Here is a 26,402-nt window from a genome sequence, read left to right as displayed (position 1 = left end):
CGAGAAAAGAAATATGTAATAGCTAGGAAACACAAAGTTAAAAGTTTCTTTAAAAATGAATAAAACTGACAAACCTCTGGCAAAATGAACAAAGATGTCAGCAATAAAAAGGATATATGACTTCATATTATGCAGATATTTAAAAATAAAGGAAATTATGAAAGAGTTATGCCAATAAAATTAAAACTTTGGATGAATTGGGCAATTTCTTAAAAAACTGTATAAAAAGAACAAAAAATAGAAAACTGAAGACATTAAATCCATAACTTAAAACCTTCCAAGAAAGAAAACTCTAGAGACTACTTCATTTGTGATTTTTATAAAATAGTTAAAAAATGATGCTATACTTTTACAAAATCAGAGATCAGAAAAAGAAGGAGTAGCTTTTTAAAAATTTTTAAAATTTTTGTATTGAGACGGGGTGTCACTATGTTGCTTAGGTTGGTCTCGAACTCTTGGGCTGTAGAAATCTGCTCGCTTCAGCCTCCCAAAGTGCTGAGATTATAGGCATGAACCACTGTACCCGGTCAAGAGGGAGTAGCTTTAATTTATTAATGCAGAATAACCTTGATAACCAAACCCGACAAAGACATTAGGAAAAAGGAGATTTTATAAGCCAATCTCGCTAACATACATTGAAGGAAAAGTCCTGAAGAAAACAGTAGTAAACCTAGATTAAATCCTCTAAATGAAAACATGGGAAAATATCTCCATGACCTAGTAGGAACAAAAAATCTTAAATGAGATGCAAGAGATAGGTAAGTTGAGCTTTATTGAAATTAAAACTTCAATTCCACAAAATACATTATTGTGAGAGTGAAAAAGAGGGTGAGCCAGGTGTGGTGGCTCACACCTGTAATACTAGCATTTTGGGAGGCTGAGATAGGAAGGTCGCTTGAGGCCAGGAGTTTGAGACCAACCTGGAAAACAGTGAGACCCCATCACTACAAAAAATTAGCTGGGCATGGTGGTCTGTGCCTGTAGTCTCAGCTACTTGGAAGACTGATGTGGGAGGATCTCATGAGCCCAGGAGATCAAAGTTGTAGTGAGCCATGATTGTACCACTGCACTCCAGCTGGATGACAGAGTAAGACCCTCTCTCTCTCTCTCAAAAAAAAAATAATAATAATAATAAAATAACAAATAATAATAATTAAAAAATAAAAGGAAGATAGGAAACTGTCAGAGGCTGTTACAGTTATCCAGGGCCCTCCTTCCTTCCTACAGGATGTTGCCTCTATTCTCTCTGCCTGGATACTCAGTACGTACACTCTTTCTGCCTAGCTACTCTAACTTGCCCTTCAAATATCAACTCAGTCTTTCCTTCCTTCCGGAAGCTTACGTTTTCCTTCTCTCCATTAAACTTCATTGTGGGTTTCATAATATTTATGGCTTGATTATGAGAATTATCATATTTGAAGCTTTACATTTATTTGAATGCTTACTTGGTTAGTATCTGCCTCATCTACTAAATTGTGAAGATCGATCATGTCTGATTTTTCACAATTACTGTATCTTCAGTGCTTGTATATAGGGGATCAGTAGATATTGTTTGTTTGTTTGAGACAGAGTCTTGCTCTGTCTCCCAGGCTGGAGTGCAGTGGCTTGATCTCAGCTCACTGCAACCTCTGCCTCCTGAGTTCAAGTGATTCACCTGCCTCAGCCTCCTGAGTAGCCGGGATTACAGGCGTGTGCCACCATGCCCGGCTAATTTTGGTATTTTTAGTAGAGACGGGGTTTTGTCATGTTGCCCAGACTGATCTCAAACTCCTGACCTCAGGTGATCTGCCCGCCTTGGCCTCCCAAAGTGCTGGGATTACAGGTGTGAGCCACCGCACCCAGCCAATATTTGTTAGATGAATAAGTGAACAAGGGGATGGATGAATAAATACAATTCTGCATAAGCATCAGAATATAAGTCAGGAAAAAGCAGGGGGAGGAGTATGAATATGGCTATAAAAGGGCTGTATGAGGGATCCTTGTAGTGATAAAAGGGTTCCCTTATCTTGACTATATCAATGTCCATATCTGGGTGTAGCAAAATATTACTACTGGGGGAAAATGAATAAAGGGTACATGGGATCTCTCTGAATCTACAATTAACTCAAAATAAAGTATAAAAAATAGAAGTAATGCCCAACCAATAGAAGTTGGCCTAAAACACTTTTCTCTCCATTGAGTTAAAAGCTGAAGAAAGCCCCCAAACAATTTAATGTGGCTGCTGATAGATTTCTCCATTAAATGACAACTGTCACAACAGTGGAGTCAATATCCACATCTACATTCTCCTTCTGTAAATGCTTGGCTAGAAGAAAACACTCAGATGCAATTTTTGGGACATATAGATGGTATCAAATTTGAATTAAATGTTCCATACATTTTGCTACAGTTTGGGAGGAGCAAAGGGTGGCCCTTTTGAGGATGCTATATCCTCTGTAGTCATGGTCTGGCATTACTGGGATTGTAAGAGATGAGCACAGGATTCAGATCTATCTTTAGTATCCTGGAGAAATATATCTTCTCTTCACGCTGTACTCAGCAGAAATACTAAATTTATGATGGAAGTGACTATAACTAGGCCCTGGTCAGAAAGTTGTCTGCGACCTGCAGAAGCCAGAGTATTTGCCACTGGTTTATAAAGCTGAGAGAAGAGAACTTTTAATATATCAATGGGAGCTGGGCTCTATCCCAATCGGGAGAAAAAAATATTGCAAAAATGTCTTAGTGAGACATCATTTGGGCGCCACATAAAACAGGAGAGAAGCCCTATAAATGAGATTATATTCAGAGATCTATATAGATGATCTCTATTACTTTCTCTCTCTATATATGCATACTTTCCCTCTCTATATATGCACACCCATAAACATATGTGTATTTCTTATATAATCTCTGAATATGACTATATATACACATATTTATAATCTTATATTAGGACTTTCTCTTTAGACATGTTGTGGTAGTTGTGGGAGATTCCTTCTAGATTTGGTCAGTGTCTGGTTAGTATAAATGTGCATTTTTTTCCTAAAGCATAAGGAAATTTTTATTTTAAATTCTTATAAACTTTTAAAAAAATTCATTTGTTTATTTTTTATATAGTTCTTTGAGTACTTCTTTTAATTTTTTCCCTAACTTACACCCTGCCTCCTCCTTTCTACTATTTTCTTTGATTACTATCCTCCCATAGAATTTGCAGGACAAAATAACCCTGCAATTATATATTGTAGCTGCTCAATAACAGCAAGCTTAGTGCTTGAGAGCTTCACGTAATGGGTTGGTACAAAGACAGGACCCCTTCAGGTCATCTCTGCTGGAGATATTTATCATCATACAGATGTGAATAGAGTCATCTGAGAAAATGGTTTATGAAAAAAATAATAATTCAAAGGATGTTAGATGACAGTGGCCAAAATTCCATGGTCCACAAACCCACTATCAAATGAGAATAGCAAAATAACAGAACACATAGAAACAGCATTTGATTGTTGCTGAAATGAAAGAAGGTTTGTGGGAAGGAAGCTGAAGATCACTGGGTAGAATCAAGCCTTGTTTGGAAATCTGATTACTAAGAAATGAGAGGGAGTAAGCAGCCTATTAGATTAAAGGGCTTGTGAAAACCTATCAGCCACTCTGAGCACAGTTGCAGAGGCAGTAGTGAAACCACCAAGATGTGCAAAGATAGACACAGATTTTCTGGAGGGAGAAATAACAAGAAAAATGAGGGTGAGACTTGGCAAGTAGTTTCTTGCCAACCTTCAAAAGTTCTATTCTTTGCAACTAATGGATACTATGTTGGTCTTTATAAAGCTGAGCTCTTGGTAATTCTTTTTCTTATATAACAAAGTGCCTTAGAAAATAGACCCCAAACCAAAACATTGCTAGGAAAATAACTTAAAAACTTGGGTTGAAGATTTCAGAGGTATTTATGGCTTTCTTAAAAATCTCTAAAATTAAGCAGAAATTATGATCAAGGTCACAATATCACATATTCAGAATAACTGTGGGCTAATTGAGTTTTATGTTGTTAGGTAAAGAAAGAAAAAGCAACAAAGAAAAGTGAACAGGCCTCAGAGACATGTGGCAGAGTCAACAAAAGAAAACATGGAACCATGAACTGTCTACTGGAGACATACTTCTGATTCAGACACAAACAAGTTGAAAGTAAAAAAAAACTGAAAAAGATATATCATGAAAACAGTAATCTAAACAGAGCTGGATGGCTAGACTAAAATCAGAAAAAAATAAACTTTAATACAAAAATTTATACTAGAGACAAATACATTTTTAAATCCATATTCACCTAACAACAGAGCTGCATGAAGCAAAAATTGACTTTGAATTAAAGGGAGAAATAGACAATTCAATAATAACAGTCGGATACTTCAACGACTCATTTTCAATAATGGATAGAACAACTAGACAGAGACAAACAAGGAAACAGAAGACTTAAATAAGTATATTAAGCAACTAAACCTAACAGGTATCTACAGAACACTCTACCCAACAACAGCAGAAACCCATTATTCTCATGTTGCATTGTCTAGATTGCCCATATATTAGGCCATAAAACAAACCTCTCACTAAATTTGAAACAATTGAAATCGTACAGTTTTGGTGCTACAAACACAAATAAATTAAATTAGAAGTCAGTAACATGACGAGATTTGGAGAAGTTATAAATACGTAAAATTAAACAACACACTCCTAAATAATTAATGGGTCAAAAATATAAAATTAGAAAATACTTTGAGATTAATAAAAATCAAAACACGACATACCAAAATGTATGGAATACAGCTAATGCTGTGCTCAGACAGAAATGTACTGCTATCAGTGCTTATATTTTTTTAAAAAGGAGAAAGATTGCTGTTGATAGTTTCTTTTGCTGTGCAGAAGCTTTTTGTTTAATTAGATCCCATTGTCAATTTTTGTTTTTGTTGCATTTGGTTTTTATGTGTCTTTCATGAAATCTTTGCCTGGTCCTATGTCCAGAGTGGTATTTCTTAGGTTATCATCCAGGATTTTTATACTTTAAGGTTTTACATTTAAGTCTTTAATCCATCTTGAGTTGATTTTTTGTATATGGTTTAAGAATTGAGTCCAGTTTCAATCATTTGCATATGGCTGGCCAGTTATTCCAGCACCATTTATTGAATAGGCTGTCTTTTTGTCATTGCTTGTTTTTGTCGACTTTGTTGAAGAACAGATGGTTGTAAGTGTGTGTCATCATTTCTAGGCTCCCTATTCTGGTCTATTCTACGTCTCTGTTCTACCGGTACCATGCTGTTTGGTTACTGTAGTTTTGTAGAATAGTTTGAAGTCAAGTAATGTGATGCCTCCAGCTCTGTTATTTTTAATTAGGATTGCCTCGGCTATTCAGGCTCTTTCTTGGTTCCAAATGAATTTTAAAATAGTTTTTTTTCTAATTCTGTGAAGAATGTCTTTGGTAGGTTGGTAGGAATAGCAGTAAATCTATAAATTGCTTTGGGCAGTATGGTCATTTTAACAACATTTATCCTTCCTATTCATGAGCGTGGAATGTTTTTCCACTTGCTTGTGTAAACAGACAACCTACAGAATGAGAGAAAATATTTGCAGACTATGCATCTGACAAAGGTCTACTATTCAGCATCTGTAAGGAACTTAAACAAATTCATAAGCAAGAAAACAAGCAACGCCACTAAAAAGTGGGCAAAGAACATGAACAGACACTTTTCAAAAAAAGGCATGCACACAGCTAACAAGCATATACTAAATGGCCAACATTACTAATCATTTGAAAAATGCAAATCAAAGCTGAAATAAGATACCATCTCACACCAGTCAGAATAGCTACCATTAAAAAGTCAAAAAAAAAAAAAAAAAACCTAAAACAGATGCTGGCAAGGTTGTGGAGAAAAAGGAATGTTTATATACTCCTGATAGGAATGTAGTTCAGCCATTTTGGAAAGCAGTTTGACAACTTCTGAAAGAATTTAAAACATGATTATCATGTGACCCAGCAATCCCATTATTAGGCATTAACCCAAAGGAATATAAAACATTCTACCATAAAGACACATGCAAGCATATGTTCATCACAGCACTATTCACTATAGCAAAGATATGGCATCAACCTAAATGCCTGTCAACAGTAGACTAGATAAAGGAAAATATGGTACATATACATCACGGAATATTACGCAGACATAAAAGAGAAAAAAATCATGTCTTTTGCAGCAAAATGGATGGAGCTAGAGGCCATTATTCTAAGTGATTAGCAGGAATAGAACACCAAATGCCATGTTTTCACTTACAAATGGGAGCTAAACATTGAACACACATGGACACAAAGAAGAGAACAACAGACATTAGAACCTACTTGAAGGGGGAAGGGTGAAAAGAGGATGAGGATTGAAAAACTACCTATTGGGGGCCGGGCGCGGTGGCTCACGCTTGTAATCCCAGCACTTTGGGAGGCCGAGGCGGGCGGATCACGAGGTCAGGAGATCGAGACCACGGTGAAACCCCGTCTCTACTAAAAGTATAAAAAAAATTAGCCGGGCGTGGTGGCGGGCGCCTGTAGTCCCAGCTACTCGGAGAGGCTGAGGCAGGAGAATGGCGTGAACCCGGGAGGCGGAGTTTGCAGTGAGCCGAGATCGGGCCACTGCACTCCAGCCTGGGCGACAGAGCGAGACTCCGTCTCAAAAAAAAAAAAAAAAAAAAAAAAAGAAAAACTACCTATTGGGGTACTATGCTTATTACCTGGGTTATGAAATAATCTGTACATCAAACCTCCACCACATGTAATTTACCTATAACAAACCTGCATGTGTACCCTGAACCTAAAATAAAAGTTAAAAAGAGATCTCAAATAAATAACCTAGTCTTTCATCTTAAGAAACTAGAAAATAAAAAGCAAATTAAACCTCAAATAAGAAATAAGGAAATAAAGAATAAGGCAGAAATAAAATAGAGAACAAAAAAATGATAGAGAAAATCGTTCAATAAATATAGTTCAACATTTCTATGTGTCAGGCATTGTACTAGGTGTAGTTGTCACTATGTCTGTCTTATCCACTTGACTATGGGCTTCTTGTAAAGAAAAAGTTTGAGTGAATTGTTTTTGTGTCTCCGGTAGTGCTTTGTACCTAATATTTAATGACATTTGTATTTGTATAATGCGGCCCATCCGATTGAATAATTAGTACTCAAGGAATGGTATACTTTTATCAACAACACTCAGATGTACCTACAATTGGTTATGACTCTTTTGGTAATAATATCAATAGCTAGAAATAAGTGAATACTTTCTAAGTTGCAGACTCTACCTTAGCCTTGATGTCCACAGAAATTTGGAAAAAGGTGTGAGTAATCATGGCTTGTTTTCAATATATAAAAGTCAATTGTATTTTTGTTTCTTCTACTTTTAATTCACACCCAATACTTGTACATATTTATCAGGTACCATTTGATGTTTTGATGCATGTGCACATTGTGAAAAATCAAATTAAGGTAATTTGCAAGTATATCACCTCAAACATTTATCATTTTTTTGTAATGAAAACCTTAACAACTCTCTCTTCTAGCTATTTTGAAACATACAATATATTGTTTTTAATTATAGTCACCCTACTATGTGATAGAACACCAGAATTATTCCTCTTGTCTAATTGTAACTTAAGAAATGTCTATTTAGGTCATTTGCCCATCTTTGAAATTTGATTATTTGTTTTGTTTTTGTGTTTTGCTATTGAATTGTTTGCATTCCTTATATAGTCTGATTACTGATCCCTTGTCAGATGGATAATTTAAATATATTATTCCATTCTGTGAGATATCTCTTCACTCTGTCGATTGTTTTCTTTGCTGTTCAAAAGCTTTTAGGATTGATTTAGTCCCAATTGCCTATTTTTGCTTTAGTTTCCTGTGCTTTTGAGGTTCCATACAAAATATCTTTGCTAAGATCAATATCCTGAAGTATTTCCCCAAATGTTTTCTTCTAACAGCTTTCTTCTTTCTAATAATTTTAGGTCTTACATTTAAGTTTTAATCCATTTTGAGTTAATTTTTGCATATGGTGAGAGATAGGGGTCTAGTTCCATGTCTGCATGTACATACTCAGTTTTCTCCACACTATTTATTGAAGAGATTACCCTTTCTCCAACATGTATTTTTGGCATCTATGTTGAAAATCAGTTGGTTGTAAGTCCGTGGATTTATTTCTAACTGTATTCTAGTCCCTTGGTGTATATGCCTGTTTTTATGCCACTACCATGCTGTTTTGGTTATTACAGCTTTGTAGTACATTTTGAAGCCAGGTATGTGATCCCTCTAGCTTGGTTCTTTTTGCTTAAGATTGATTTGGCTATTTGGGATCTTTTGTGGTTCCATACACATTTTAGGATTTTTCTTTCTATTTCCATGAAGAATATCATGGATATTTTGATAGGCATTACATTGAATCTGTAGATTGTTTTCAGTAGTATGGACACTTTAACAATTCCAATTCTTTTTTTTTATTTATTTATTTTTTTGAAACAGAGTCTCACTCTGTTACCCAGGCTGGAATGCAGTGGTGTGATCTCTGCTCACTGCAAGCTCCGCCTCTCGGGTTCATACCATTCTCCTGCTTCAGCCTCCCTCCCGCGTAGCTGGGACTACAGGCACCTGCCACAATGCCTGGCTAATTTTTTGTATTTTTTGGTAGAGACGGGGTTTCACCGTGTTAGCCAGGATGGTCTCGATCTCAGCAATTCCAGTTCTTTAAATCAATGAACATGAGGGTATTTTTCTGTATCTTTCTATTTATTTGTGTCCTCTTCCATTTTTCATCAATGTTTTATCATTTTTGTTGTAGATATTTTTCACCTTCTTGGTTAGGTTTATTCTTAGGAATCTTATTTTTTGTGCTATTGTATTGTAAATGAGATTTTTTTCTTGATTTTTTTTTTTAAAGATAGTTTACTAATGCCATCTAAAAATACTACTGATTATTGTAAGTTGATTTTGTGTCGTGCTACTTTACTAAATTTGTTTATTAATTATAACAGGCTTTGGTGGAGTCTTCAGGGTTTTCCATCTCTAAGATCATGTTGTCTGCAAACAGGAACATTTTGACTTTTATCTCTTTCTCTTGCCTTGTTGCTCTGGCTAGGACTTCTGGTACTATGTTGAATAGAAATGATGAATGTGGGCATCCTTGTTTTATTCTAGACCTTAGAAGAAAAACTTTCAACCTTTCATTATTCACTGAGATATTAGCTATGGATATGTCATATACGGCTTTTATCATTTTCAGGCACATATCTTCTGTGCCTAATTTGTTGAGACTTTTTATCATGAAGGGATGTTTAATTTTGTCAATTGTTTTGTCTGCATTTGTTGAAATAATCGTATAATTTTTCCTCTTCATTTTGTTAATATGATGAATAATATTTATTGATTTGCAAATGTTGGACCATCCTTGCTTCCATAGGATGAACCCTATTTAATCATGGTGAATTATTTTTTTAATGTGCTATAGAATTCAGTTTGTTATTTTGTTGAGGACTTTTGCCTCTGTATTTATCAGAGATATTGGCCTACAGATTTCTTTTTTGTCATTGTTGTGTCCTTGTATAGTTGGAATAAGGATAATGCCAGCCATATAGAATGATTTTAGAAGAATTCTGTCCTCTTTAATTTTCTAGAGTAGATTGAGAAGAACTAGTATTAGTTCTTCAAGTGTTTGTTAGAATTCAGCAATGAAGCCATCAGGTCCTGGGCCTTTCTTTGATAGAAAATTTTTTTATTAATAATTCAATCTTGTAACTCATTATTAGTCTGTTCAGATTTTCTGTTTCTTCATGATTCAATCTTGGTAAGTTGTATGTGTTCAGGAATTTATCCATTTCTGATAGGTTCTCTAATTTTCTGGCATATAGTTGTTAATGACAGCCTCAGATGATCCTTTGTGTTTCTGTGGAATTAGTTGTAATGTCTCCTTTTAGTCCCTGATTTTATTTATCTGACTCTTTTCTTTTTTCTCAATTAGTCTGTCTAAAAGTTTATGTGTTTTGTTAATTTTTTTAAAAAGCAACTCTTCATTAACTTTTGTATTTTTAATTCTTAGTTTCATTGATTTATCTTTATGACTTATTTTCTTCTATTAAGTAAGGATTTTGTTTGTCCTTGTTTTTCTTATTCCTTGAGGTGCAATATTAGATTTTATATTTCAGACTTTTCTTCTTCTTTGCTGTAAATGCATTGCTATAAATTTTCCCTCTGAGTACTGCTTTTGTTGTATCCCATAGGTTTTGGTATGTGTGCTTCCATTCTCTTTTGTTTCTAGAAGTTTTTCAAATTTCCCTTTTAATATTTTTATAATTCTTTCATTGTTCAGGAGCATGTTTTTAAAAATTTCCATGTATCTGTATGATTTGCAAAGTTCCTCATTATTGATTTCTACTTCCATACCATTGTAGTAAGCACCAATTCTTAATATGATTTCAATTTTTTACAATTTGTTGAGACTTATTTTGTGGCCCACTAAATGGTTTATCTTGGATGATGTTACATGTGCACTAGAGAATAATGTATATTCTACTAACGTTGGATGGAAAGTTCTGTATATATTCTTAGGTCCATTTTATCTTAAGTATAGCTCAATTTCAGTATTTTCTTAATTTTCTGTCTGCTTAATCTGTCCATTGTTGGAAGTAGGGTATTTAAGTCCACAACTACTATTGTTTTGCTATCTGTTTCTCCCTTCATGTCCATTAATGTTTGCTTTACTAGGTGCTCCAATATTGTGTGCATATATATTTACAATTGTTATGTCTTCTTGATAAGTTGGTGCTTCATCATTAAATGATGACGTTTGTCTCTTGTGGCAGTTTTTGACTTGAAGTCTATTTTATATGACATAAATATAGTCACCTCTGCTCTATTTTGGTTACCATTTTCATGAAATATCTTCTTCCTCCCTTTTACTTTCAGCCTATGTGTGTCCTTAAGGTTTAAGTGTGAATCTCTCAAAGGCAGAATATATTTGGATCTTCTTTTAGTAAATTTCTTTAGCCCCTCTGTGTCCTTGGATTGGAGAATTTAGTTATTTACATTCAAAGTAATTATTGATAGGTAAGGACTTTACTATTGTCAGGTTATTAATTTCCTACTGGTTGTTTTGTAAATTCTTTGTTCCTTTTTTCCTCTCTTGTTTATCTTTGTGATTTGCTGATTTTCTTTAGTGTTAATTTTGATTTTCTTTTTTTATTATATATGTATTTATTATAGTTTTATTGCCTTGTGAACATCATGAGGTTATCATAGAACATCTTATAGTTAATAATAGACGATTCGACATTGATAACTTCAGTCACATACAAAAACTCTATGCTTTTACTCTTCTCCCCACAATTTATAATTTTGATGTCACAATTCATATTTTATATTACGTATTTCTTAGCAATTTATTGCAACTATTATTACTTTTGACTGTTTTGACTTTTAACCTTCACACTAGATATATGTGTGAATTACAAAACGTCATAACAGTATTAGTCTATTTTGGATTTGACTATATATTTACCTTTACCAGTGAACTTTTTACTTTCATATGTTTTCATGTTAGTGGTTAGTGTCTTTTCATTTCTACTTTAAGAACTCCCATACGCATTTCTTATAGGATAGGTTTAGTGATGATATAGTCTCTCAACTTTTGCTTATCTGGAAAATACTTTTTTTTTCCTTTATTTCTGAAGTACCTCCTTGCTGGATATAGTATTCTTCACTAGCAATTTCTTTTCTTTTTTGGCATTTAAATGCATCATCCCATTCTTTCCTGGCCTGCAGGATTTCTGCTGAGAAATCAGCTGATAGTTTAATGGAGATTCCCTTATACATGATTTGATGCTTTTCTCTTGCTACTTTTAAAATTGTCTATTTGTCTTTGACTTTTGGCAATTTAATTATAATGTGCCTCAGTGAGGACTTCTTTGTATTAAGTCTGTTTGGGAACCCTTGAGCTTTATGCATCTGGCTGTCCATATCTCTTCCAAAACTTAGAAACTTTTCAACAATTATTTCATTAAATAAGGTTTCTGTTCCTATGTTTGTCTTTTCTCCTTGAATTCCTATGAATGTTTGTTTGCTCAGTGGTGCCCCATAAATCCTGTAGGCTCTCTTCAATCTTTTTCATTCTTTTTTTTTTTCTAACTGGGTAATTTCAAAAGATTTATATTCAAGTTCAGAGACTCTTCTGCTTGATCCAGTCTCCTATTGAAGCTCTCTATCGTATTTTTTTTGTTTCATTCAATGAATTGTTTAGATAAAAGATTTCTGTTTGATTCCTTTTTATGATATGTAACTTTTAAGTTTTTCATCCAGATCATGAATTGTTTTTCTGATTTTGTTGAATTGTCTGTCTTCTCTTGTATCTTGCTAAGTTTACTTAAAATCATTATTTTGAGTTTCTCTTCAGGCACTTCATAGATTTCTTTTTCTTTGAGGTCAATTCCTAGAGCATAATTATGTACTTTTGGTGTTCTTATATTCCCTTGATTTTTGATGTTTCTTGTGTTCCAGCATTGATGTCTCCCCATCCAATGGAGCAATTGTCTCTTTGAAACTTTACAGGGTGGATTTTTTCAAGAAAGACTTTCACATGGAGAAAGGTCTTAGTGTGCTGGTTGGGAAGGGTGTAGTGATTATATTTTTGAGTAGATGCAGTGGTATAGCCTCCATGCAGTTTCTTCAACTGAAACCAATGTCAGTGAGGACTGTGAGTGTCTTAGTGGCCTAGGCTGTAGGAGTTTATGGCAGCAATGGCAGCAGCATAGATTGTTAGGGTACACAGTGGCAAGGGCTTTTGGGGCCCTCCTTTTCTTGTTTCCCCTGCAATGGGAAGATTTAACTGAAGGGTCTTAGGCTCAGGGCCTCATGAACCTATTGTGGTACTTGGGACTTAAGGTTCAGGTTCACTCTCTGAGGCAGGGCTGGATGTAAATTGTCTACAGTGCTAGTTACCTATGACTCTGAGGCCCCTTAAAGCAGCCTGGGCACTGGGGCTGGGTTATAGCTGTGAATCTGACCATATGGGGTGGGGCACAGCACTGGCCCAACTCTGGGGAAAAATGAGTGGTTTGGAGGTTTGGGCCCAGAAAGCTGCAGCTACAATTAAGGAACCAGAGCCAATAGGGCACTGTGGCAATTCAGATTGTGAGGGATGAGTTATTGTATAGTTGTCACTCTGGAACCTATACAATACCTCATCGCCCAGGCATGATATGACTTGGAAGTACCCTAGACTTTCTGAGGTAGGTACAGTAGCAACAAGGATCCCAGAATGGCAGAACACAGCTGTCACTTGAGTCGTGGGGGACAGTGAGCACAGTGATGACTTCACTCCCCATAGAGGAGGGTGTCTCAGCTCAGACTCTAGAAGACTAATTCAAGTTCAAGGAAGCAGGGCACTAGAGTTGTTTGGCCTGAGGATCAGTGTCTCAGCTCAGCCACTTCTCTGTTTCCCTAGATGAGGGGTACCATATCATCTCAGTCCTGGGATGCCTGACTGCTTGGCTCAGCAAGCCTCTTGGCCTCATCCCCAAGAGGCAATGGGCCACTTCAGCTCAGGCTCTGGGGACATGACTTATCTGGGAAGCCAAGGTATTGTTTTCCCAGGAGGCAGGCACCACTTCAGCTCAGACACAGAAAGACAAGACATACAGTGACTAGGAGGAGTAGATGGAGCAGTTCTGCCAAGGAGCTGTTTCCTTGGGAGACAGTGAACAGCTTCAGCTCTAGTCCCAAGAAATAAGGTGCAGAAGTTACTGGGTGGCAGGGGTCAGGTAGATGGAGCAACTCAGCCAAGGCATGTTTCTCCGGGAGAGAGTGCACACCTTCAGCTCAGGCCCTGAGGGGCAAGGCACAGCAGTGACTAGGAAGGGCAGATGAGGCAGCTTCAAGGCCACGTGCCGCCATGGGCTCGGATATAGCAGCAGCTTGGCTGAGAGATGGTGAGTCACCAGATAGGGGAGGTTCAGTGGTGACTAAAACGCAGGAATGGAATGGTGTTGTGGCCATTCACTCCTGGAGGAGAACACACTTCAGTAGTAGTTCCAGTTCCAGAGTGGCATAGTGCAGTAGCCACTTGGGCCACAGGGTTGGGGCACAGTGTCAGCTCCTTCCCTTGGGGAAACACAGCTGTGTGGATCCAGGCAGCTCCCTCAGCTGGCCTTAGTGACTGTGAGAACTGCAGGGGTCCCTAGTGGTAAGGACTGTAGGCGTCCCAGTTATTAATGGGGGCTGCTGGGATCTGTTTATCTTTTATCCACAGGGAGAAGTACCTCCTGGTTCTAAGCTGATCCTCACTGGGGGATAGGGTGGCAGAGGCCAGGTGTTCCCTTTGGTTCTCAATGTGGCCATCCTGGGTTTCTGTGCTCTACAAAGATTTTTAGACTCTTTTGATGTACTCCAGCACTCTCCTTTAGTTATTTTCGTCAAAATGTGGTTTATTCATTGTTTTGGCCATCTTGGTTGTGGGGGAAGAACACTAGAAGCTTCTAGCCAGCCATCTTGCTGACATCACCTCGAGTTTACTGGCCTTTTTATAAATGAGAGGACTGAAGTTTGAGTTCTAGGTCAAGGACACATAGTAATAAGCGTGTTAAAGAAGAGTTTTAAACCAAAGCTTGTAGTACTATTCCCACCATATCATGCTAAGTAGTAAAGTAAAGCCTCGCTTGCAATTGGACAGATTATTGGGTACAAACAACAAGACAAAAGGAATCCTTGTCCCAATGTGCTCAAATAAGTGACCTCTGAGAGCAGCTGTCCAGGCAGGCACAGCTCTCTCCATGAGGGATGCCTGTGGCAAGCTGTCTAACAGTAGCTGCTGCCTGTCGCAGACAGCTAACTTCCAGAGCTCAATGCTGACACCCATGTAAGGCCTCCCAAAATTGATTTTCCCCTGTATAATGGCTTTTGTACCCTTTAGCAACCCAGGCTTATTTTTTGATTAAACTAGACCTTAGTAATTTCCAGACTAAATGGATTTCAGAAGTTCTGAAATGCTGAACTGTTAGAGAAATGCACAACCTACATGTGGCCACAGAGAGAATCTTCCTCATAAGCCAACTGCACTCTAAATATTGAAATGTCTTTACAGCAGCATGATTTATAGTCCTTTGGGTATATACCCAGTAATGGGATGGCTGGGTCAAATGGTATAGGGACATGGATGAAACTGGAAAACATCATTCTCAGTAAACTATCGCAAGGACAAAAAACCAAACACCGCATGTTCTCACTCATAGGTGGGAATTGAACAATGAGAACTCATGGACACAGGAAGGGGAACATCACGCTCCGGGGACTGTTGTGGGGTGGGGGGAGGGGGGAGGGACAGCATTAGGAGATACACCTAATGCTAAATGACGAGTTAATGGGTGCAGGAAATCAACATGGCACATGGATACATATGTAACAAACCTGCACATTGTGCACATGTACCCTAAAACCCTAAAGTATAATAATAAAAAAAAAAATATTGAAATGTCATTTTCACAGCCATGCAGTTTTTCCAGATGGATTATTTCTCAAAATGGTTGACATTAGCAAAAAAACTCTTGCTATTAAAAAACTACATAATGTTCTGTTAATGAAAATGTGAATAAAAATGTCTCTAATGTCACTTGTCCCTAATTAAATTTTTCATAAGAATGTTGTCAGCAACATACTGTGATTCTGTTAAATAGGAAAAGGAGTTATGTTATATGGCTTAACCATGTTCCTGGAGTTACTTCCATAAGGAAAAGTGATTAGAGCCATTCCAGCTAATGACCATAATGTACAATAGTCATCTGAAGTAAGCATACTCAGATTGCAATCAACACTTCCACATAATAGCAAATTTGAAATTTTATCTGGTTTCTGGATTTATCTTAGTTGGTGTCTCATTTTGTGTTTCCCTGTGATTGAATACCAAGTGTCTGTGTTGCAAAGTTTTGTTTTGTTTTAAACTTTCAAAATCGAAGTACAACATGCACAGACAGGTGTATAAATCTTCAGTGAACAACTTAATAAGTGTTTGCATATGTATACATCTGTGTAGTTACCACCCAGGTCAAGATATAGAATATTTTCAGCACCCCAGAAAGGTCATTTGTGCCCCTTTTCAGTCAACAACCTCTTGAGAGGTCACCATAATTTTCCTTCTATCATTATATATTTGTTTTGCTTGCTCTTGAACTGCATAGCAGTACCCTTTTTGCTTCTGGTTTCTTTTGCATAATACTGTTGCCATGAGATTCATTCATGGTGCATGTGGCAGTAGTTCATTCTTCTTTGTTCTGTGTAGTATTCCATCATACCACATTTCCTTTTAAGAATCATAGCTGGCCAGGTGCGGTGGCTCATGCCTGTAATCCCAGCACTTTGGGAGGCCAAGGTGGGTGGATTACCTGAGGTTGGGAGTTCAAAACCAGCCTGGCCAACATGGCAAAACCTTGTCTCTACCAAAAATACAAAAATTAGCAGGGCCTGGTGGCAAGTACCTGTAATCCCAGCTACTCAGGGAGGCTAAGGCACAAGAATCACTTGACTCCCAGAGGCAGAGCTTGCAGTGAGCCAAGATCCCACCACTGCACTCCAGCCTGGGCAACAGAGCAAGACTCTGTCTCAAAAAAACAAAAACAAAAAAACATAGCCAAGCTAATCACAGACTCACTCAATGTGGGGTGAACCTCTCCATCACTGCCTGCAAAGGATAAATTAAATTAAAAAAAATGCTATCATCTTATCTCCTCCTACAGAGAGAAAAGAACCGCCATCATCTACCCAGAAAAATTTCATCTCACATAGGCAGACGAGTCGGCCCTTTATTGGGTCAGGGCAATTTTACTTGTCAAACAACTGCCTCTATGATGCTTTGCAATATCCAGGGATCCCTGATAAGAAGGTGGTATTGTTAATTGACAAGCATGGAAGAAAATATTGCCTGTTTGATTCATAATCAGTAAATCATATTTAGTGATATAAATATCACAAGTAGTTTGAAGAGCAGATAGTTGCTAGGAGCAGTTCACTTAAGTCAAGCATTGATAGTACTCAGGCCTGAGTCACACTGATGCTCCGTGCAGAGACCCAGGTAAAATGTATGAGGACCATAAAGAAACAGGCTCCACAGACAGTGCTCACCACAAACATAAAGGAGCAGAACAAAATAAGATGGATAATGAGCTTTAAGAAATGAAACCTTTTACTAAGGTAGATTTTACATAGAAATACAATAGTGTTATATATCTGGACACATATAGAAACACAGGGGTGGAAATCAACAGAGAAATCAGAGCCTAGAATATCTCTTAACACTTAAGGCTTGTTTTTACAATCTTGCAGGAGGTTGAAACATTCTGGTTTCAGCCTGCCATAAAGTGCATGGAAGTCCAGACCTTATCAGTGCATTGTCATAGTGAAAGCCAGTCATCCAAGTATTTATGATAACTAGAAGCAGAGGAACATTTGACGAAAGAGAAAAAAAAGGAGGATGTTATAAGATTCATACGTAATGAAAGGATGAACTTGAGGAGAGAACAGAATTTTTAAACTACTTTAGCTCTACCATTTCAATTTTATTAATAAAATAAATACTTCATTGTGTCTACGACTTACTAATTTGTTCCTTCAACTAGTTTTATTGAGCATCTTCCATATACCAGAACAGTGAAAGAGCCTTGTAGGTAGCAATGCCCTTTGTCAAAGGCAGCTACCCTGAATCTGCATCTTTATTTTCCAAGGACATTTTTTTCCCCGTAGCTGTTTTTGCTGCCTGCACTTTCAAGTCTGTAACTATATTTACAGTTTTCTTTTTGCCTTTGACATTTGCACTTCTCAACTCAATGCTTCAGTAACTCTCCATGCCCTTTATATATCCTGCAGCTAATAACTATGCTGCTTACTTAGGAAGTTACAAGGAGTCTCAAGTTGGAATGCTTTGAGAAATATGAGCCAACAGCTCTTATTCCCTGACTCTGCATTTTCTGAGCATGGTTTGCAAAGTAGAAGCTTTGGGGAATTGCTTGGGTGTGGGAAGAAGGAAAAGAAGGCATCTGCCTAAAATTTGAAGTCCTTGTAATGAAGCCCCTGGACTTTTAAAGTCCCCTATAATAAGAGAGGAACAATTTCCTTCATTAATTAGTCATGGATGGTTTGAGAAACTTTGCCCACTACGCAAATTGCACAGTGCTCAGGACAGGAAATTCAAGAAGAGATGTCATTCTGGAGCTCAGTTGGGTTCATTCTGGCTTGAGAAAGAAGGTTCTAGGAGGAGGAATGGAGAAGACAGAATGGACCAAGAGAATTGATCTTGAAAACAGAGAGAAAGCATCAGACTGTAGTTGAAGTTACAATGTTACAACATGTGTCCCATTTGTTGAGCACTTATGTGTCAAACCCTGTGTCATTCCAAGAGCAAGTAGTATAAGCTTCCCAACAACTCTATGGGGGCAGTTGCCATTATTTTTGTCATATCAAAGATGAAGAGACTGAAGGTCAGATGCTTTCTGTAGATCACAGAGCTGGCAAGTAGCAGAGCTGCAACTCCAACTCAGGCCTGAGCGACCCCAGAACCCACGGTTTTAGCCATGTGCCATGCTATCTCCATGTTACCTCTTTGTTGAGATAAGGGGAGATATACAGGACAGGGTGATTTTCACTGGAAAGTGAAGGTGGTCAGGGGCAGGGTTACCTGCATGTCTGGAGATGGAGAATGGAAGGATGAGTCTTTGGCTTTTATAAAAACCAGTGTTCTCTGAAAACCTCAGAATACCCAGTATGTCAGGCAGCTCTACTTGTGGATATTGCTGCCAATCAAAACTTGGATACGTCCTTCTAAGGAACCCTGGTTTTCTCATCTCTGTTCCTCAACTACTCTGAAGCTAAGCAAGAACCTCTTTAACTGCAGCAGCTTGTTAACCTTCCAGAGAGCTCTCTTGCTTCTGACATCTTGACTGCCTCTCATCATGCTGCTGATGTTATTATTCTTTCACATTGGAGACTGAGCCACAGGAGTCTACATGGAACCTGAACTAAACGGGTTCCTGCCCCTGTCTTCTTCCTCAGGCTGGCACAGTTATTTGTGGTTCCATCTATGTAAGCATAGGACAAAGAACCAGTGTAAATTTTGGTCAGAATTTAAATAAGATTCCAGAAGGTTCACAAGCTGGCCTTCCTCTTTCTCTTCCTCTCTTTCCCCTCCTTCTCCTCCTTCTTCTTTTTTATTGCTTTTATTTTTCCTTTTAAGGAAAATGATCTGAAAGATTCAATGCACTTGATCATTAGAGTCCTTCTAGAGCCAGATCCATGAACTGTTTCTGAGAGGCACAGAGAGCAGTGGCTCATCCAGCTAAGTTGAAGACCCTGGCATGGGCAGAGCAGCAAAGACCCTCAGAGTGTCTGGAATCACTAAGAATTGCTGCATGCTCACAACTGACTCTGTCCACTAGAGTTGGGCTATGGTCTTATCCTAAAAAGCACGGACACTTTACCGTGTGCCAACTCTGCCAGGAGCTAGGCTGTGTGCTGGGGATTTGGAGTTAAATAAAACATAATTCAGGTGAAGTGTGTGGGGGGATAAGCATGGTAACAATGTGTCCTTGATGTGCTATCATGAAGTGCAAAATCAACCGTGTCAATAATATACTACAGCACTGCTGAAGAAAAAAGAATCGATTATGCATTGGGTAAGGAGAAGAATTGAGGGAAGCTGTTTGTACTGGGCTTGGAGTGGTATGAGTAGAATTCTACAGCAGGAGCATTACAGATAAAGCTGAGAAAACAGGAATATTCTGAAAATAATAATGTCAAAGAGGGTTCTGTGATTTTAATACTTAAAGCATGATCCATTTATTTCTTTATTCAGGAAATTATTTGCTGAATAACTTGTGCCAAGCACTAGCTAGTTACTGAGTACACAGCATTCAGCAAGACTGGCCAGCTCCATGTCCATGGAGGGGAAAGTCTCATGGAGGGAGACAGAAGAGAATATGCCACTTACACAGTTATTTCTTTGTTAACAGTCATGATAAATAAAAGTAAAATGGTGCCACAAATCTGCCTGGATCCACTGGGGACTTGGAGAACTTTTCTGTCTTACAAGGAGATTTTAAAATGCACCACTTGGTGCTCTGTAGCTAGCAAGAGGTTTGTAAAATGCACCAATCAGCACTCTGTAAAAATACACCAATCAGTGCTCTGTAGCTAGCAAGAAGTTTGTAAAATGGAGCAATCAGTGCTCTGTAAAATGGACAAATCAGTGGGAGTCTAAGAGTAGCCAATCGTGGGGAGGATTGAAAACGAATTCTGATAGGACAGAAACAGGACGTGAGAGGGAACAAATAAGGGAATAAAAGCAGGCCACCCCAGCCAGCGGCGGCAACCCACTCAGGTCTCGTTCCATACTGTGGAAGCTTTGTTCTTTCACTCTTCACAATAAATCTTGCTGCTGCTCACTCTTTAGGTCTGTGCCATCTTTAAGAGCTGTAACTCACCACAAAGGTCCACGGCTCCATTCTTGAAGTCAGTGAGACCACGAACCCACCAGAAGGAACCAACTCTGGACACACCATCTTTTTAGTATTGTGAATAGTGCTGTAATTAACATATGGGTGTATGTGCCCTTTTGGGTATATACCCACTGATTAGATTTTACTTTGGGTATATGCCCTTTAATAGCATTGCTGGGTCAAATGGTAGTTCTGTCTTAAGTTCTTTGAGAAATCTCCAAACTGCTCTCCAGAGTGGCTGAGCTAATTTACATTCCCACCATTGTGCCCTCTTCTCCACAGCCTCACCAACATCTGTTATTTTTTGGACTTTTTTAGCAAAAGCCATTCTGACTGGTGTGAGATGCTATCTCATTGTGGTTTTGATTTGCATTTCTCTGACGAGCGGTGATGATGAGCATTTTTTCATGTTTGTTGGCAGCATGTATGTCTTCTTTTGAGAAGTGTCTTTTCATGTCCTTTGCCCACTTTTTAATGTGGTCATTTGTTTTGTGCTTGCTCCATTGTTTAAGTTCCTTATAGATTCTGGATGTTAAACCTTGCTCAGATGCATAGTTTGTGAATTTTTTCTCACATTCTGTAGGTTGTCTGTTTACTTCCTTGATAGTTCCTCTTCTGTGCAGAAGCTCTTTAGTTTTCTTATGTCCCACTTGTCAATTTGTTGTTGTTGTTGTTGTTGCAATTGCTTCTGAAGACTTGGCCATAAATTCTTAACCAAGGCCGATGTCCAGAAGGGTATTTCCTAGGATTGCTTCTAGAATTTTTATTGTTTGAGGTTCTTACATTTAAGTCTTTAATCTATCTTGACTTAATTTTTGCATATGGTGGTAAGTAGGAGTCCAGTTTCATTCTTCTGCATATGGTTAGCCAGTTATCCCAGCTTTATTCATTGAGTAGGGAGGCTTTTCCTCATTGCTTATTTTTGTCAAGTTTGTCAAAGATCAGATAGTTGTAGGTTTATGGCTTTATTTATGGGGTCTACATCTGTTCCATTGATCTATGTATGTGTTTTAGTCACTGTGGCTTTGTGGTATGGTTTAAAGTTGAGTAATATGATGCCTCTGGCTTTGTTATTTTTGCTTAAGACTGCTTTGGATATTCTTTTTTGGTTTCACATGAATTTTAGAGCAGGTTTTTTCTAATTCTGTAAAAAATGATGTTGGTAATTTGTTGGGAATAGCATTGAATCTCTAACTTGCTTTGGGCAGCATGGTCATTTTAATTATATTGATTCTTCCAATACATGAGCTTGTAATGTTTTTCATTTATTTGTGTCATCTCTGATTTCTTTTAGCAGTGTTTTATAGTTCTCATAGTTATCCTTTACCTCCTTGGTTAGATATATACCTAAGTATTTCACTATTTTTTGTGGCTGTCATAAATGAGATTATCTTCTTGATTTGGCTCTCAACTAGAATGCCATTGGTGTATAAAAATGCTACTGATTTTTTTCTGCTCTGATTTTGTATCCTGAAACTTTACTGAAGTCGTTTATCAGTTCTAGGTGCCTTTTGGCAGTCTTTAGGGTTTTCTAGGTATGGAATAATTTTACCAGTGAAGAGAGACACTTTGACATCTTCTTTTTCTATTTGGCTCCCTTTTATTTTTTTCTTTTGCCTGATGGCTCTGGCTGGGACTTCCAGTACTATATTGAATAGGAGTGGTGAGAGTGGGCATCCTTGTCTTGTTCCAGTTCTTAAGGGGAATGTTTCCAGGTTTGCCCATTCAGTATAATGTTGGCTGTGAGTTTGCCATAGATCGCTCTTATTATTTTGATGTATGTACCTTCAATGACTAGTTTGTTGAGCATTTTTATCATGAAGGAGCATTGGATTTTATCAACAGTTTTTTATGCATCTATTGAGATGATTATATATTTTTTGTTTTTAATTCTGTTTATATGGTGAATCACATTTTTTACTTGCATATGTTGAACCAACCTTGCATCCCAGAAATAAATCCTACTTGATCATGGCGAATCAACTTTTTGATGTGCTGCTCGATACAGGTTGTTTGTATTTTGTTGAGGGTTTTTGTGTCTATGTTCATCAATGATGTTGGCCTCAAGTTTTATTTTTTCATTGTGTCTCTGCCAGATTTTGGTATCAGGATGATGATTTAGTTAGGGAGGAATCCCTCTTTTATTTTTTGGAATAGTTTCAGCAGTATCGGTACCAATTCTTCTTTGTACAACTGGTAGAATTAAGCTGTGAATCCATCTGGTCCAGGGCTTTTTTTGGTTAATAGGTTTTTGTCACTGATTCAATTTTGGAACTCATTATTGGTCTGTTAAAATTTTCACTTTTTCCTGGTTCAATCTTGAGTGGTTGTGTGTTTCCAGGAATTTATCTATTTTCTCTAGATTTTGTAGTTTGTTTGCCTGTTGGTGTTCATAATAGTCTCTGATAATCTTTTATATTTCTGTGGGATCAATTATAATGTCATCCTTTACATTCTGATTGTGATTATTTGGATCTTCTCTCCTTTGTCCTTGGTTATCTAGCTAGCAGTCTATCAATGTTGTTCATTCTTTTGAAGAACCACTTTTGTTTCATTGATCTTTTGTATGAATTTTTTTCTCTCAATTTTGTTCAGTTTATCTCTAATTTTACATTTTTCTTCTGCTAGCTTTGGGGTTGGTTTCTCTTTCTAGTTTCTCTAGGTGAATTGTTAGATTGTTAATTTGAGGTCTTTCTAATTTCTTTTCTTTCTTTCTTTCTTTCTTTCTTTCTTTTCTTTCTTTCTTCTTTTTTTTTTTTTGAAAGAGAGTCTTGCTCTGTTGCCCAGGCTGGGGTGCAGTGGTGCAATCTCAGCTCACTGCAACTTCTGCCTCCCAAGTTCAAGTGACTGTCCTACCTCAGCCTCCCGAGTTGCTGGGACTACAGGTGCACCCCACCATTCCCAGCTAATTTTATTAAATTTTTAGTAAAGACAGGGTTTAGCCATGTTGGTCAGGCTGGTCTCAAACTCCTGACCTCAAATGATCTGCCTGCCTTGGCCTCCCAAAATGCTGGGATTACAGGCGTGAGCCACCATGCTGGGCCTCTAATTTCTTGACATAAGCACAAGACAGTAAACTATTCACAGCTAAAAGTTACTTCGAATTTCTCTGCACCAAACTCAGTATTGTTTCCGACTCAGTATATTTAATCTTCATGGCAACTTTTTTAATGTAGGCATTCTTTTGTAAATGAATAAATTGAGACAGGGAGGTTAACCTTCTCAAGGATGCCCAGGTGCTTTGTACCACATGAGAGCAGAGATGGTGAAACACACAAAGGAGAGCTTCTGTCAGCTTTGAGTTCGGACTGGCAGTGTGACTGCCCTGTGGGGAGGCTCAGGCAATGGCATAGCCAGTCCCTATCCATGGTAGACCTTTAGTACCTTGTGAATTTGCTTTTTTCCCTTCCTCAACTTCCTGATTCCTACACCTAATAAAAGGAGCTGTGGGGTGACAGACAAGATAGTCTATTTCAGAACACAATTGACAGTTTATAGATACTTCCCAGCTGAGTAAAGAATGCCCTTTACTGAATTAACCAGTCACTCTGTACTAGAAGCCTTGGAGCCTGTTAGTGTAACTGTGCCAATTCATTTGGTTCCATCAAATATCGTCAAGACACTGCAGGTGACTTTCAAGGAAGTATTGGCTGCTTCTCAGTGGACCTGCTGGAGCTAAACCAAATTTTTCCACATTATTGACCTCATCCATGAGGATGTGAATATGAATATAAAATATTCATATTCATATTTATATCAAATGTGATGCTCCCATCAACCCTCTGATAAAAGACTATGCTTCAATTAGAGTTGGTTTTGTAGAACCCCCACTATCATTATATTTTCACAGCCAGCTTCTGGAAGAAAGAAAGAAATCACCCGAGGTTGTTTCCATACAGGAGAAGGACAGAAAATTGACAACCAGGCATCAAAGTATGGCTTCTGTGGACTCTAGAGATTCACACCTCTAGTGCTGGGAAGTCACCCCAAATGCAAAAGGAGGCCTCCCTGCCCATCTCATAACAAGGATGCTTCCTAGGGCCTTCTCAAGTAAAATAAGAGTGGAAACTGGCTTTGGATCACCTTACGTGGACTGCAGAAGCTCAGCTCAGACTAGAAAATAGTGTTCCTTTGGCCACACTGCTTATTTGTTAATTTTTAAATTTTAGATTGCATAAAGGTCTAAAACTGTTGTAATTCACTGTGCTCCATTCACAATCATTGTCTTCCTTGCCTACACTCAAAACTCTCACCATTATCTTTGAAGTACTCCTTCCCCTAACTTTGCCCATCCATCAGCCCAATTTCCAAAAGGCCATTTTATAGACCAACTCATCACAATCAACTGAGTAGCTTTGTAGATCTACTGATCCCAGGCCCTCATCTGGGAATCAAAGAGATTCTTATTCAATAACTCTGTGGTGGAGCTAAAGAATATTTTAAGAATATTGCCCTACAATATCAAATAAATTGGCAAGGTCTCCCGGGAGGAAATCTTGGTGCCTGGGAAAATGGCATAGTGGTGCAGGGGATCCTTTTCTCTGTATACCTTTTTCAGTATTTTAGATTTATATCCAGCGAATGTATTACTTATTTCTACAAAACAGAATTCACAATGAATGCATAAATAAACAAATACATAAAAACATGTTCCCTTGGTGATTCTGCTGCAGAGCCAGCTTTGAGAATCACTGCATTAACTCATCACAAGGGAAAAAAATAAATTCAAATTGATTAGCCCATTTACCAATCTTCCAGTGTAGACATCTGCCTTGTATCCCCAGTGATTAATACAGGGCCTACATGGAGAGTAAGCAATAAATATTTGTTGAATTTAAATCAGTCTTCATCTGTCCTTTACAACAGACTGAGGTGAACATCGTCTCTTGAGGTTGAGTTCTCTATGTATTTTTATATGCCCCCTGCAAAGCTAGGGGCCACAGCACCATATCTTGTGTGATAAATTCCAGTTTCTAAGTGTCTAGAACTGAAGTGCATTTAATCAGGCTGGTCCCAGGGAACAATGGGATACCTTTTCTGATCCTGTTCTTTAAAGAATATAAATAGTCATTGTTCAAGATAAATTTGAAAAGGGCCTTGGGTCAAAAGTCAGAAGTTTGTATATACAGGGAGTAGTTAGGGATTAGGGAAGTCTTCATGGGGGAGGATGGCACATCTTGACCAAGCTCATCAGAATGATTAAGATTTCAGTGAACTGTGATATCGTAGGAAAGGCAGACTCAGGGGTTAAGACATTCCAGGTGGAGGTATAGGAATGGGAAAGTGTAGCATTGGAGAGGCCACAAGTGGAAAAGCATATTTGGGAAAAACAGGGAGCAGCTGGCTATAGGAAAGAAAAACTGGGACACATAGTCTGGAGAGGGTGGGGCTGGGTTGTGGGAGGCCTAATGTAAGTAACGTGAAAGTCTTTGAAATGATATGCGCAGGCAGGGAATCATAATTGTTATATTATTATAATTTTTAAGTCCTGGTTGGTCCTGTAGGTAAACTGGGCTACTATTTTAAGCAAGAAATATGCTCCAAAGCTTGCTGCAAAAGCTGAACAGTACACGAGGAAGCAGGCTCTTTGGCAAAAGAATGTGTTCCTGGGACAGATTCAGCCAGGTTTTGATGTAGAACCCGCTGAGAATAATGAGAAGAGAGGTAGTGAGTGGAAAGAATAAAAAGATAATTACTACTTAAAGAAAGAAATGTAGAAGCAGATAAAATAACTGTTTTCTCCTCTCAAATGTAATAGGGAAAGAAATGCTGAGATGGGTAATGATAAAAAGTGGCCCAAGATGAAATAAAGTATGCAAGCGACAGAAATTGATTCCCTGACTATTGTGTATCCATTCTGGGCTCAAAGGCAGAGCCAAC

Source organism: Symphalangus syndactylus, chromosome 7 (assembly GCF_028878055.3).
Source record: "Symphalangus syndactylus isolate Jambi chromosome 7, NHGRI_mSymSyn1-v2.1_pri, whole genome shotgun sequence".
In the NCBI taxonomy this organism is placed as follows: domain Eukaryota; kingdom Metazoa; phylum Chordata; class Mammalia; order Primates; family Hylobatidae; genus Symphalangus; species Symphalangus syndactylus.
The sequence above is the reverse complement of the archived record's forward strand: the minus strand, read 5'-3'. Positions refer to the sequence as shown.